Source organism: Octodon degus, unplaced genomic scaffold (assembly GCF_000260255.1).
Source record: "Octodon degus isolate 3935 unplaced genomic scaffold, OctDeg1.0 scaffold00013, whole genome shotgun sequence".
Taxonomy (NCBI): Eukaryota; Metazoa; Chordata; class Mammalia; order Rodentia; family Octodontidae; genus Octodon; species Octodon degus.
The window spans coordinates 12523857-12536485 of NW_004524589.1; the positions used below are offsets into that span (position 1 = coordinate 12523857).

The 12629-nt window shown below is 38.3% G+C and overlaps 1 pseudogene; it reads right to left on the bottom strand.

Moving 5' to 3' along the window:
- Positions 1 to 1237: 1237 nt before the first annotated feature.
- On the bottom strand, positions 1238 to 3168 carry LOC101574312 (annotated as a pseudogene).
- Between the last annotated feature and the right edge of the window lie 9461 nt (positions 3169 to 12629).

Below are 12629 nucleotides of genomic sequence, written 5' to 3' on the forward strand. Positions count from 1 at the left end.
TGAACCCTTTGTGTCTCTCTGGCAAGATGTTGTGCTCCTCAATCAGCTGGGTGGGTCTTGCCTCTAGCCTCTTTGTAGGGAGTTCTGCTGAAAGGTTCCCTGCTGGGCCTGCGTTCTTGGTCCATTCAGGATCTGGAGGACCCCAGGTCGTCTTACTCACTCACCGGGCCTATGCTCTGGGTCTATTCAGGTTCCGGAGGACCCCAGGTCATCTCACTCACTTGCCAGGCCTGCTTTCTGGGTCTATTCAGGATCCTGTGGCCCTCAGTCCTCTAACTCACTCACCGGGCCTGCACTCTGGGTCTGTTCAGGATCCCGTGGCCCTGGTCATCTCGCTTACTTGCCAGGCCTGTGCTCTGGGTCTGTTCAGGATCCCGCGGCCCAGGGCGTCTCACTCACTCGCTGGGCCTGTACTCTGGGTCTGTTCAGGATCCCGCGGCCCCGGGTCATCTCCAGAGATGCTCTTTAGAGGTTTTACCTAAAAGTCCCTCAGTGGACACCAAGCATTTTTATCTTGGGTAGGCGGAACAGCTTTAAATCAGGGGGCAGGCAGGATAAGCAGTTCCTGAGGGTGATGGTCAGAGGTCACAGCCACATCTTACCAGTTGGAACTGCTGGTGCGACCATGTGGGATTGGCTGGTCCTCTGGGGACGGTGTCTGGAACAGCAAACCTTGAGCCATTTCAGAGGTTCATGGCCAAGATCAATCCAAGCTCCCCCAATGTAAGAGAGCTGGTCAGGGTATCCCAGATTTCCAAAGATGACTCTCTAGAAGACGGCTCAGAGGTTCGAATGATAATATTTGTAAGTTTTCGGAGACCACCCTGGGGCCAGAAAGTCTCCCCTCGGGAGGTGGTTTCAGAAAGCACTGGTTCCTCAGATGGATCCCCGGTAAAGGGAATCCCAGACGAGCCCGCAAATGTTATGGGTCACTCAGAATAGGAATGAGATCAGCCAGATTGGAATTTGGAAAGCCATTTATTACTGAGCTCAGGGCCCCCAGTCTGCTCTCACGCAGGAGAGGACTGAAAGGCCCACATTGATCTTTATTTTGTACACCATTATTGTTTCACTTCACAGAAAGTTTGCTTGTGACTTCTGTGATGGCAAGCACTAGAATTCTGACTGTAACACAATAGTAGTAGAAATGCCTGCGTGATTTTTAATTCAAAGCAATACACTCATACGTGGCTTTGGCACCCCGTTTCAGGAATGTACAAATGCTTTTGTATTCAACAATACAAAATAAATTATCTGTAGGCATCGACAATGACAGTGGTAAACCATTATATATATTGTAACTGAAACCAGCAATGGTGGGCATGTGGTTTCCTTGCACCAGCCAGCCTGCTCTTCCTTTCCTTCATGTGAATCTCCAGTTACTGGGAGGACCCTGCAGGGTGCTTCCTGTCACAGTTCATGAGCGAGGACCAAGCCATTTCTAGGCTAGAACATCCTGCTGCCCATCCCGCCCCCCATCCCACCCATGGCACCCATGGCAGGGTCCTTCTCCTCCTTACGGATTTCTGTGACCACAACTTCTGCCATTGTTAACAGAGAGGCCACACCTGTGGCATCCAGCATAGCAGTTCTTACGACCTTTGTTGGGTCAATGATCCCTTTCTCTACCATATTCACAAAATCTCCAAGCATAGCGTCATAACCAACTTCAGAGGAGCTCTGCAGGATTTTCTCAACTAGCAAAGATCCTTCTACATGGGCGTTCTTCACAATGGTCATTGCAGGGATTTTCAGTGTTCTCTTAATAATTTCTATGCCAATTTTTTGATCTTCATTAGCAGGAGATAAGGTTTCCAGGGCAGAAATGCAATGGAGCAGGGCACACCCACCACCCAGCCAAATGCCTTCCTCCACAGCGGCCCTCGTGGCACTGAGGGCATCTGTGACCCTGTCTTTCTTCTCGTTCACCTCGACATCACTTGTCCCACCAACCTTCAGCATGGCCACTCCATCTGAAAGCTTCATCAGCCGCTCATTCAGTTTCTCTTTCTCATATTTACTGGTTGTGATTTCTAACTGCTCAGTGATTTCTTGAATACGTTTTTCAATTTGTGTTTTGTCACCTTTGCCTTTCAAAAGCATGGCATCATCTTTAGTTACGATAACCTCTCCAACTTTCCCTAAGTTGTGAGACTGGACATCTTCAAGATTTAGCGTCACACCCTCTTCTCCAAACACCGCACCACCAATTGGAATAGCCATGTATTTCAGCTGGTTCTTTCTGTTGTCACCAAACCCTGGAGCTTTGACAGCAACAACCTGAAGGCCAACCTTTAGCCTGTTCAAAACCAGGGTACTGAGAGCGTCTCCATCAATGTCCTCAGCAATTATGACCAAGGGCTTCAGGTGAGCATTGGCAATTTCAAGAGCAGGTACAATGGACTGGACGCTAGAGATTTTCTTCTCACTCAGTAGAACATAGGCATCCTGAAATTCACATTTCTGGCCTATTGATTTGTTAATAAAGTATGAAGAAATATATCCTTGATCAAACTTCATGCCTTCAATAATTTCCAATTCATCATTCAGGGTTTTTCCATCCTTCACTGTGATGACGCCCTTCCGGCCCACCTTCTTCATGGCATCAGATATGATATTGCCAATTTCTTTGTCTCCTTTTGCAGAAATTGTAGCAACCTGAGCAATTTCTTCAGAGGTTGTCACGGGTTTGGAATGTTTCCTAAGTTCAGCAATCACAGCATCAACAGCTAACATCACCCCTCTCCTGACTTCCACAGGGTTCGTGCCTTTGCTGATCTTCTCAAAGCCTTCCTTGGCAATAGAGAGTGCTAGGACTGTCGCTGTGGTGGTGCCATCACCAGCCTCTTCATTTGTATTGTTGGCAACATCTTGAACAAGTTTAGCTCCAATATTCTTGTATTTATCCTTTAAATCAATTGACTTTGCAACAGTCACACCATCTTTAGTTACCTTGGGACTTCCCCAACTCTGTTCAATAATCACTGTTCTTCCCTTTGGCCCCATTGTAAGGGCGACAGCATCGACCAGGAGGTCTACACCCTGAAGCATGAGGGCGCGGGTGTCCGCACTGAATTTCACGTCTTTGGCATAAGCCCAAGTGAGCTGCAGGGCCAGGGCCCAGGACACTGGCCTGACTTGGTGAAGTACCGCGGGGAGCCAGAGCATTTCTGCGGGGTGGTGGCAGGAGTGCATGCAGTGAGGAAGGCAGTGGGTGAAGAGTGAGCTCTTCTATAACTTTCTGCTGTTGTTTATTTACTATCGACGCTATTAATTCATACATTTGAGCTGAGCTAGTAGAAAAGAATTCTGCTCTGAGACCCTTTATGACTTTCTGCTGTTTCTTATTTTGTTATTAATTCATACATTTGAGCTGAGCTAGTTTCCTCTGCCCTTGTTCTGGGTGGCCATTGGGTTTCCTCCATATGTTTCTGCATTTGATTCTTTATTGCAAATATTATTAATTCAGGGATTTGTTTTTTCATTTCCAACCTGAGGTCCTCTATACCTTTCTGCAGCTGTTTCTTTATTTCAGAAGCCTTTGATTCATTGCTTTCAGCTGTGTGATTCCCAATTTGTTCTGTGTTAGTGTCCTCTGCACTTGTTATGGGTGGGTTTAGGTTCTGAGATTGCATTTTTCTCCTTCTCATTGTCATTTTGTGTAGCACTGTCTTCTGATCTTTGTTGTAGATCTTTGGTGCAGTTATAATGCTGAACACCTACTGAAGTTCAGCGTAGATCTACAAAGTTTGGATTTATCCAGCTGTGCCTAGCTTGGGTTTGGCTGCTATGCTAAGTTCCTTCCTGTTGTTGCTCTTGGGGATGAATCTGTTGTGCCCCTCTGCCAAGATGTTCTGCTCCTGGAATAGCTAGGTGTTTCTGTCCTCTATACTTTCTGCAGGGATTGCAGCTGAAGGGTTTCACCCCAGGCCTGTATTCCAGGCCTGAAGTGAATCTGGAGGGGACAAGGTGGAGTAGGGGGGAGAGGCAGCTCTCCCACACACTCACCAGGCCTGGGCTAGGACTAGGTCTGGGGGTTCCTGGAACATGGCAGAAATTCCTACTCAGTGGGCAGGGTAGAGGAGGCACTGTGGAGTGGTGGGGGCATCCCAAGGGGGTGGAAGAGTGTCTCACTCATGCTGCACCTGGGCTGGAACCCCGGCACAAGGTAGCAGGAAGCTCTCCCACACACTCCGAAATTAAGGATTTCTACTGAATTAATTTTGACATTACATTATCATAAAATGAAAAGATCCCAAATTGAACCACTATGAATCAAAGTTTGTTTGCATAATTGTGAAATAATGAAGAAAATGGTAAGTTTCTTTATACTTACTGTATTTCTTTTTCTAACTGATTTGTTAGAAAGTACTGACCAAGGTTCTACAATCTGAGGTACACGATCTCAGGATAAATCCTGAGGGCATTTCACTGACCTTCTCAAACCAAAAAGCTACAACTCTTGTTGCATAGGTTCTGCTTTACCTTGGTCTTAACCATCCAGTAGAAATGTATGAAGATGAAATATAGGAAGTAAAGCCATGTTGTTATGTTGAGCTGTGGGGGACTCACGTCAATAATTTCTGACATTGCCAATTAAACAGAAGACCCAATGCTATTATGGGCTTCTGTACTCTTTTAGAATATTTTGCTGAGTTTACACACCTATAATATTCAACAACGGAACTTAAAAAAAATTGGGGTATTACTATGAATGTCCATTTTGTATCTGTGTATTCAAAGTGGTTGGGATAGATATATAGTTGCATTCTCTTAATGAATAGAATGATGTGTTCTAATGGTGTTTGTAAGTAGGATCACAAGTCTGCATCTTGTACAGCAATTAACCACTAAGAAGAATATATGCAGTGTATTATTTGTTGAAACTGTACTTTCAATTTGATTTGAAACTGTCTCATTGCTATATGTTTATCAATAAAACTTTGAAAAGAAAAAAAAAAGAAAGTAATACACATGTTTTCAGCAATAAATGTTAGTTAACTAGGACTGGGGAGATACCTTGGCAGTCTAAATGCCTGCCTGTCAAGTGCAAGGACCCAGGTTAAATCCCTTTACCTCAGTCCTTGCTGGCCTGGAATCCAGGACACATTGTTCCTGCTGACAAAACCACATGTGGTTGAGCACACCTGAAATTCCAGCAATGGGGAGGCTGATACAGGAGGATCGCTATGAGTCTGAGCTGCGTAGAAAGACCCCATACCAAATAAATAAATAAATAAATAAATAAATAAATAAATAATTTTTTAAAAAAATTATTAAAATATGAATTAACTATGCTCCAACATTAAGACACTGACATGCTTCTGCAACCTAATGAGAGATGTGTTATGTAGAGCAGATGTCCATTGTAGATTTCTTTAATGAATCCTTGCTGCAAACAAGTGGCCTTAAAGAGACAGGTAGACAGGAAATATGTTAGTATACTGAATAAAGCTGTAAGAAGGCTGCATACAGGAAATAGCAGATGTAATAGAGTTTTGCTAATCATGTCACTAAATTATCCAGGTTAGTGTAAATGTATGATTTTAGTAAGCTTACTAATGAAACAATAAAACAGTAACTCATAACCACGTATTTATTCTGTTATTACTAAATATTTAATGAGAATCTGAGTCATAGTCTGCCTAAAAAACTTTCACTTTCCCTCAATAGTGCTAATAATCACACTCACTTTGGACATAATACCATCCAGTGCCCTCCTTATTCTTAAAAACTAAGTCTATTTTTCTCTTTTTGCTTATCCTGAAAACTGCAAGCTCTCTACAGATTTTAGTGAAGCCTCCAAAGTAGTTAATCCATTTTCATTTCACCATCAATGTGGTTAACCCCTAAATCAAAATACTATTTCCTGTTTTGTGAATTACAGCAATAACCTCTTACTAGCTTCTCTGCTTTCCTAATTTTTCTCAACTACACATGACCCATATTGCAGTCTAAGTAAATTGGAGAAAAAAAAAAACAAAAAACAAAAACAAAAAAAAACAAAACACACCACCACCACCAAAAAAACTCCAGCAAATTAATATATGATTTTTCTGCTTAAAATCTTACCTTTTTGATTCCAGTTAGTACAAATTCCTTAACCCAATACAGCAGAGTTCCTGGCTGCCTTTCTCACTTTTTGTTGTTGTTGTTTTTACCATAAAGTGTTCTTATAATTCTAAAGGATACAAATTTACCTGTGCTTGTAGGGTAGAAATTTGAGTTAAGAAAAAAAAATGATTCTATCAGCATACATTACACTCACGATCACAAGACTGATGAAATAACAGCATAGAACTTAACATTTGCAATTAAATTGACGTTCAGGGTGATGACGGGACCTTGGGAAGCAAATACCAGAGTGAAAACTTCTCCTGCTCTTCTAAGAGTGGAAGAAAAGCATCTGAGGGCATAGCTGATGTGCAAAGATGGCAAAGAGAATTCTGCATCAAAATGCCTGGAAGGGTGATATGTCTGAGTAATCGGTGTCAATGAGTTTATCTCATGCTCATGGTTCTTCTAATTAGATTTTGTGGCTAAAAATATCTAAATATCAGGTCTCACATTGTGGTCGCAGGACTTCTTTACCTTCTCAAAAAGATATTGAGAACTTTACATCGCTTGTGCTGAAGTGTTGTCTATCAATATATCTATTTGTTAGTTAAAGATAAACCTATAAATACATTTCTAACTTAAAAGAATAACATTTATTGAAATACCGTATTTGTGAAATGATGTGCTTAGTAAGAGAATGACATCATTCATCTTTATAAATCTCTTTAATGTGTGGCTTAATGAGAGATAGATTCTCAGTTCAGTTTTGTGTTCAGTAAATAGAAATGTTTTTCACATTTACGAGAAATGTGACCCCATATAAGTATGTTAATTCCAGAGAAATCACCAAAAGGTTTCTTTAGGAAGCTCAGAGTCACTAATCATCTGGGCAATCAAAATCAAAATCACAGTGAGGTTCAACCTCTTACCTCTCAGGACTGCTATTTTTTTTTTTTAAGACAAATGCTTCTGAGAATATAGATAAGAGAACATATGTATGGTGTTGGTGTAGATGCAAAAATGCACTGCCACTAAACAATAAAAAGATTCCTCAGAAAACAGAACTAGCGTGTAATCTAGCAATTCTACTTCTAAGAATTTGTCCAAAAGGTTTGAAACCAAGATAGTTAGGAGATACTAACACTGGAGTATTCACAGGAACACAATTCAGAATGTAAACAACCTAAATTTCTTGTGCAAAAGGAATTGCTAAAAGTTGCTTTCTACATTCCATAGGATAATATTATTCAATCTTTAATTAATATCGAAGTGCTAATATTGCAATTCAAGAAAGCACAGATAAACATTGAGAACATTGTATTCAATAGAATTAAGTCAGTCACAGTAAGAACAATACCTGTCCTTCATGATTTCACTTAACGTAAGGAATCTAAAATAGTCAGACTCATAGAACCAAAGAACTAAATCTGCCAATGCCTTGACTGAACTTCTAAACCTCCCAGTCTATAACAAATAAATACCTTTTTCTAAAGTTACACTCTCTGTGGCATTTTATTATGGCCTTCTTAACTGACTAAAATATCCTTTCAGTTTTCAATTTCCTCTGCTATGGTTGCTTTCAAAATATATTCTCTTAAAACACGGCTTATGCAGTTGAGTTTCCAATTATTCTGGTAGGTTCCTAGGAAAAATATTCCTTTTTATGGCCACTTCAGTCTGTTTATTTCTTCAATAGATTTTTAATGGTGATGTTAAAATGGACTGACAAGTCTCACAAAACTGAGACGTACAGGTGATGAATTTTGGGCAGGGGTAGCAGAAGTTACATTCCCATGTAAATGTTATAGTAAATATTGTATAGTAGATATTGTATTTGAATATAACGATTGCTCCCTTCTTTCAGTGTATAAGAAAAACTCACTTCTAGAAAACAAAGGGAACCATAGTCTGACATAAATTACATCCTACACAATAATTTGCATTCATTCACTCATTCATTCATTCATTCATTCATTCATTCTTAAGTCCTCGACTTTATTGATCCGAACAAGAGAAACAATACTATATTACTCTTTAATGTTCTTTGATGATAGTTATTGTATTTCATTGAGAATAAAGTAAAACCATTGTTATCTTTTTGAGGTAAAGGAAGACAAACTAAATCACCATCAGCAGCATTATCTCGGTTATGTGCAGCTTGTTAGAGAAGAAACAATGCTGCTGGTGCTCTCCAATTCCCATCTCTGCTGCTAAAGGGCACAGCGATCTTTCACTTTACAAAAATAGTCACTATTAGTCCCATCAGAGAAATCCTAAAACACCTTTGAATTAGTATTATACCACTAGATATAAAAGTAAAATGGCTATATTTCTATGCGAGCATTGGCCTCTGCTATGAATTATTTTGTAGCATATATTCTACTGTAGACAGGAAAGAAAGGTGGGAAGCAGATGTAGCCACACATGCATACATAGGCACACAACCAAACACTTGTAAATAATTCATACAGCTAAAAATCTTATGTTTGCCAGCAAACAAGTAATGCTAACACTTACACACTCTCTTTTCTTTGCTTCACTTCATCAGATAAAACAGTACGACACAAGGAGTTACATTTTATGTGCAATGCATAGGAAATTAGCTCTGCAGTTTCCAGGGACGACAGCAAAAATTGTGTTCTGGTTTTCTTTTGTGAGCTTTAAAGTGGCTGTTAGGTATTTCCAAGGAAACTGATTTAGAAAACTGAAAATATTTCCTCAGTGGTTAAAATAGGATACGACATTGGTTTGTTTGCTGCTTCATAGCAATCTACTGTTAAGACTTCTATTCTACAATGTTTATTTTTCTATTTATATCCTCAAATTGAAAACAATTAAAGCAAGTATTGTAGTTATAGAGGCAAGGGAAAATAATTTTTCCTTTATGATTCTAGTAGAATTAGAAGAAACTAATGCTAGGAACATGAAAGCTTTTTTTTTTCTTTATAATTTCAGGATTAGAGCACATTGTTATATGCCTCTAAAATGGTACGATTTTTTCCATTTAAACCAAGAACTAAATGCTTATTTTTAAAAAAATAAAATTAACTAGAGTAAATTCATTGGCTATTAGGTACCAGTATAATTTTATAAAGTCAAGTCTATATGATACAAAAAGAGTTTTTCACTGCATATTAAAGAATTAGACTTCTAGGGTCAAAGTTGCCTGTTGCAGGGCTGGTGAGATGGCTCAGTGGTCTAAAGCACCTACATAGAACAAGCTTAGCAAAGCACAGGGACCGCAGTTCAATCCCCCAGCACCACATGCCTGCCAGCCCCACCCCCTGGTGAGCTGAGCTGGCCACACACACACACACACACAAATTAAAAAAAAAAAAGTTGCCTGTTGCCAGCCTCTAGGGGCTTGAGCTTCTCAAAACCTAAAGTACATAATGAGAAGTCCTGCCCTATGTGTTCTTTTTTGGGAATCCAGTTGTGATTGCTGCATGAATGCTCTCTCTTTTCTTCATGAACGATTCCTGAGTATATGAATGGAAGGACAATTCCAAAAATTATTGCAAATTATAATAAATTAGTCATAAACAAAAAGAGAATCTAATATAATGGGAAAATTTAAAAACGTCTTGGTAGGATTAAGAAAATATTGAAACCAATGATTTGTAGTTTGTTATATATTAACACTTCAAACACCCCAAATTAGTTACAGTGTGACAGACTTGGAGAGAGAAAAAAGAAAAGGAAGGAAGAAAGAAGGGAAAGAAGTGGAAGAGAAGGTGAGGTGATGGGAGAGGGAGGGGAGAAGCAAGAAGGAAGAGATAAAATTTAGCAAATTAAAAAAAATTATAGCTTAGATTCCATATGACAGCCCATAATTACCTTTCATGACCCAACCTCACATCAGAAATACAATGTCTTTGGTCTTTCTTTGTAGACACACAGGCTTATAAATTATTATTCTTTTTAAACTCCAGTACTTCTAATATATATTGTTCTTGACTCTTAATAAAAAGTTATGTTATTGTGTTACTCAGGACCTGCAAAGAGAGAAGGTGACAGTCCAGGCCAACTGTAGCCAAAGCTTCTACCACACTCACCTTCAAAAATAGGAAGTGGCTACTATGGGATGTATAGGCAGGTTAAAGTACTGTTTTTTAAAATATGAACAGTGCAATTTTGCAATAGAAAATGGTTTGGAACTGAATTTCTGTATGTGGGTGGAGTTTGCTAAGTACTGAGAAATTGGGAACAGTCTATTTGAAAATATTTTCATGCTTTGTCTAACTTTCCCGAATTTATTTCTGCCCATCTCAACTATCACCTGGATTACTGATCCTACTTGTTAGCTCTTAGTTCTCATGTTTTCTAGAAAATATTCAACATAGTCAGTGTCTTTAAGAAATAATGCTGCAAACAATGGCTTTCCACATGCCAAAAGCTAAAACTAGATCTAGGTCTATCACTGTGCACCAAACTAAAGTTAAAATGATAAAATATCTGAATATTAAAACAGAAATACTAAATCTACTGTGAGAGAAAGCCAGTGGAAATCTTGAAGTGATAAGGGTAGACAGAGAGTTCATGAACAAAAATACTGAAGAGGCTATGGGTAAAAAGGATCCCTTAACAGTGTTGGTGAGAATGTATACTGGTACAATGGTTATGGTAATCAGTGTGGAGACTCCTCAAAAAACTGGGATTGGAAATACCATTCACACATCGATTCCCCTTCTGGGTATTTTTCCTAAAGAACTGAAAACATTATACCATGGTGATATATGTACAACAATATTTATAGCAATGTGATTTGTCAATGCCAAATTTTGTAAACAACCCAAATGCCCATAACCTGAGGAATGGATTAAAGAGATGTGATGTTTGTATACAATGGAGTATTACTCAGTTATAAAGACAAACTTCACACCTTTATAGGTAAATGTATGCAACTAGAAGCTATACTTACAAGTGAAATAAATCAGACCCACATGTGAAAATATCATATTCTCTCCCTAGAAAAAATGAAATCTGAAAGGAATAATAGACATAGTAAAATATAAATAAACTGAAAATAAGGACTATACAAGATGAGGAAAAGGGAAGAAAGATAGGAAAAAATGAAGGGAGAAAAATCATGCAGGTTTATACACATGATAGCTGAGAACATTGGAGTTTTCATTTCCATTAGTTTTTTTTTTTTTAACAGCTATTTGTGCCTGAGGTTTATTTTCTTTCTTTCTTTTTTAAAAAATTAATTTTATTGAGAAACAAATATCAATGAGACAGTTTCAAAACAGATAAGTAGCACAGTTTCAATAATTAACACAATGATATTGTTGTCTTCATAGTGATTATTCACAGCACAAGATTCAGACATGATATCCTGTCTAAAAACTATTAGTACAAATATTTCTTCTCATTGAATTAAGAGGAAGTAGCTGTATATCTATCCTATTTTGGTATATACAGATACAAAATGGTCCTCAATTGGCATCCCCTTATTTTTGTTTAATTTTTATCAGAAATGGGTATTACCTAGCCATTTAATTATTGTAGGTGCATGAATTCAGCAAAATAATCCAATATAGTCCAGTAGTCCATAATAGTAGTGGGTTATCTGTAGGACTGGCTATGTCAGAAGTTGTTGACTTGAGCCCTTTACAGCTCAACATATTAATATGGTTTTACTTTTTATACTTCATTTTTACACTTTTCTGTTGGATGGTTAAAACCTAGATAAAGCAAGACCTATGTAACAAGAAATGTAACTTTTGTATCTGACAAGGTCAGTCAAATCTCCTCAGGATTTACTCTGAAACCCTGTACCACAGTTTGTAGATCCTTTGTCAGTGTCAGCATGTGGATGAGTCATGGCCATTGCTTGACCCATTTGCCCTCTGTGAAAGCCTGAGAGAATGTTTTCTCTCCATGAGACTCTCCTTAAACACACTCTACATCATCGATCACTTTCCTCTGTGTCCCCATAATCTCTTTGATCAGAAAATTTGGGGCACCACTGAGTTACATGATGTTACAGCACAGGTTCTCCTATGTCCTGAGTCCTCACTGAACTTGAAAGGCTAGGGTCAAAATGTTAGCTGTCCTTGCAGGCCTTCTTTTTCTCAAATTTTTGGTCTGCAAACTTAAGTTGTTAACCCTTCAGTAGAGAAACTTAATGATATTATTACCTTACAACACAGGCAGTTGAAGTTAACCTCACAATCTGAATATTGATCATCTTAGACATAACATGGAACAGGTGTTTTCCATCAAGTATTTATAGTTAAACTTTAAATTACTACAGAATGTGAAAAGAAGGAAAAAATTAAAAATATAGGAATAAACAATTACATATTTTTACACAAAAATTTAAAAATCTAACCATATACAACATTGTAGCAGGACAGTCCTATAACATGTTTTTAAAGTACAAGTTAATGCTTAAAATTTTCACTTTGAATAACTCTATATTCTATTATCTATAATATGAGAAACTACATCAAAGATATTAAAGTGCAGTACAAAAACTAATGTTGAACAGCTCTCATCTTTTTCTTCTAAATGTGTACTATTATTAATGTCTTATCAATTAGTATATTTTCTTTAAAATAAATTTT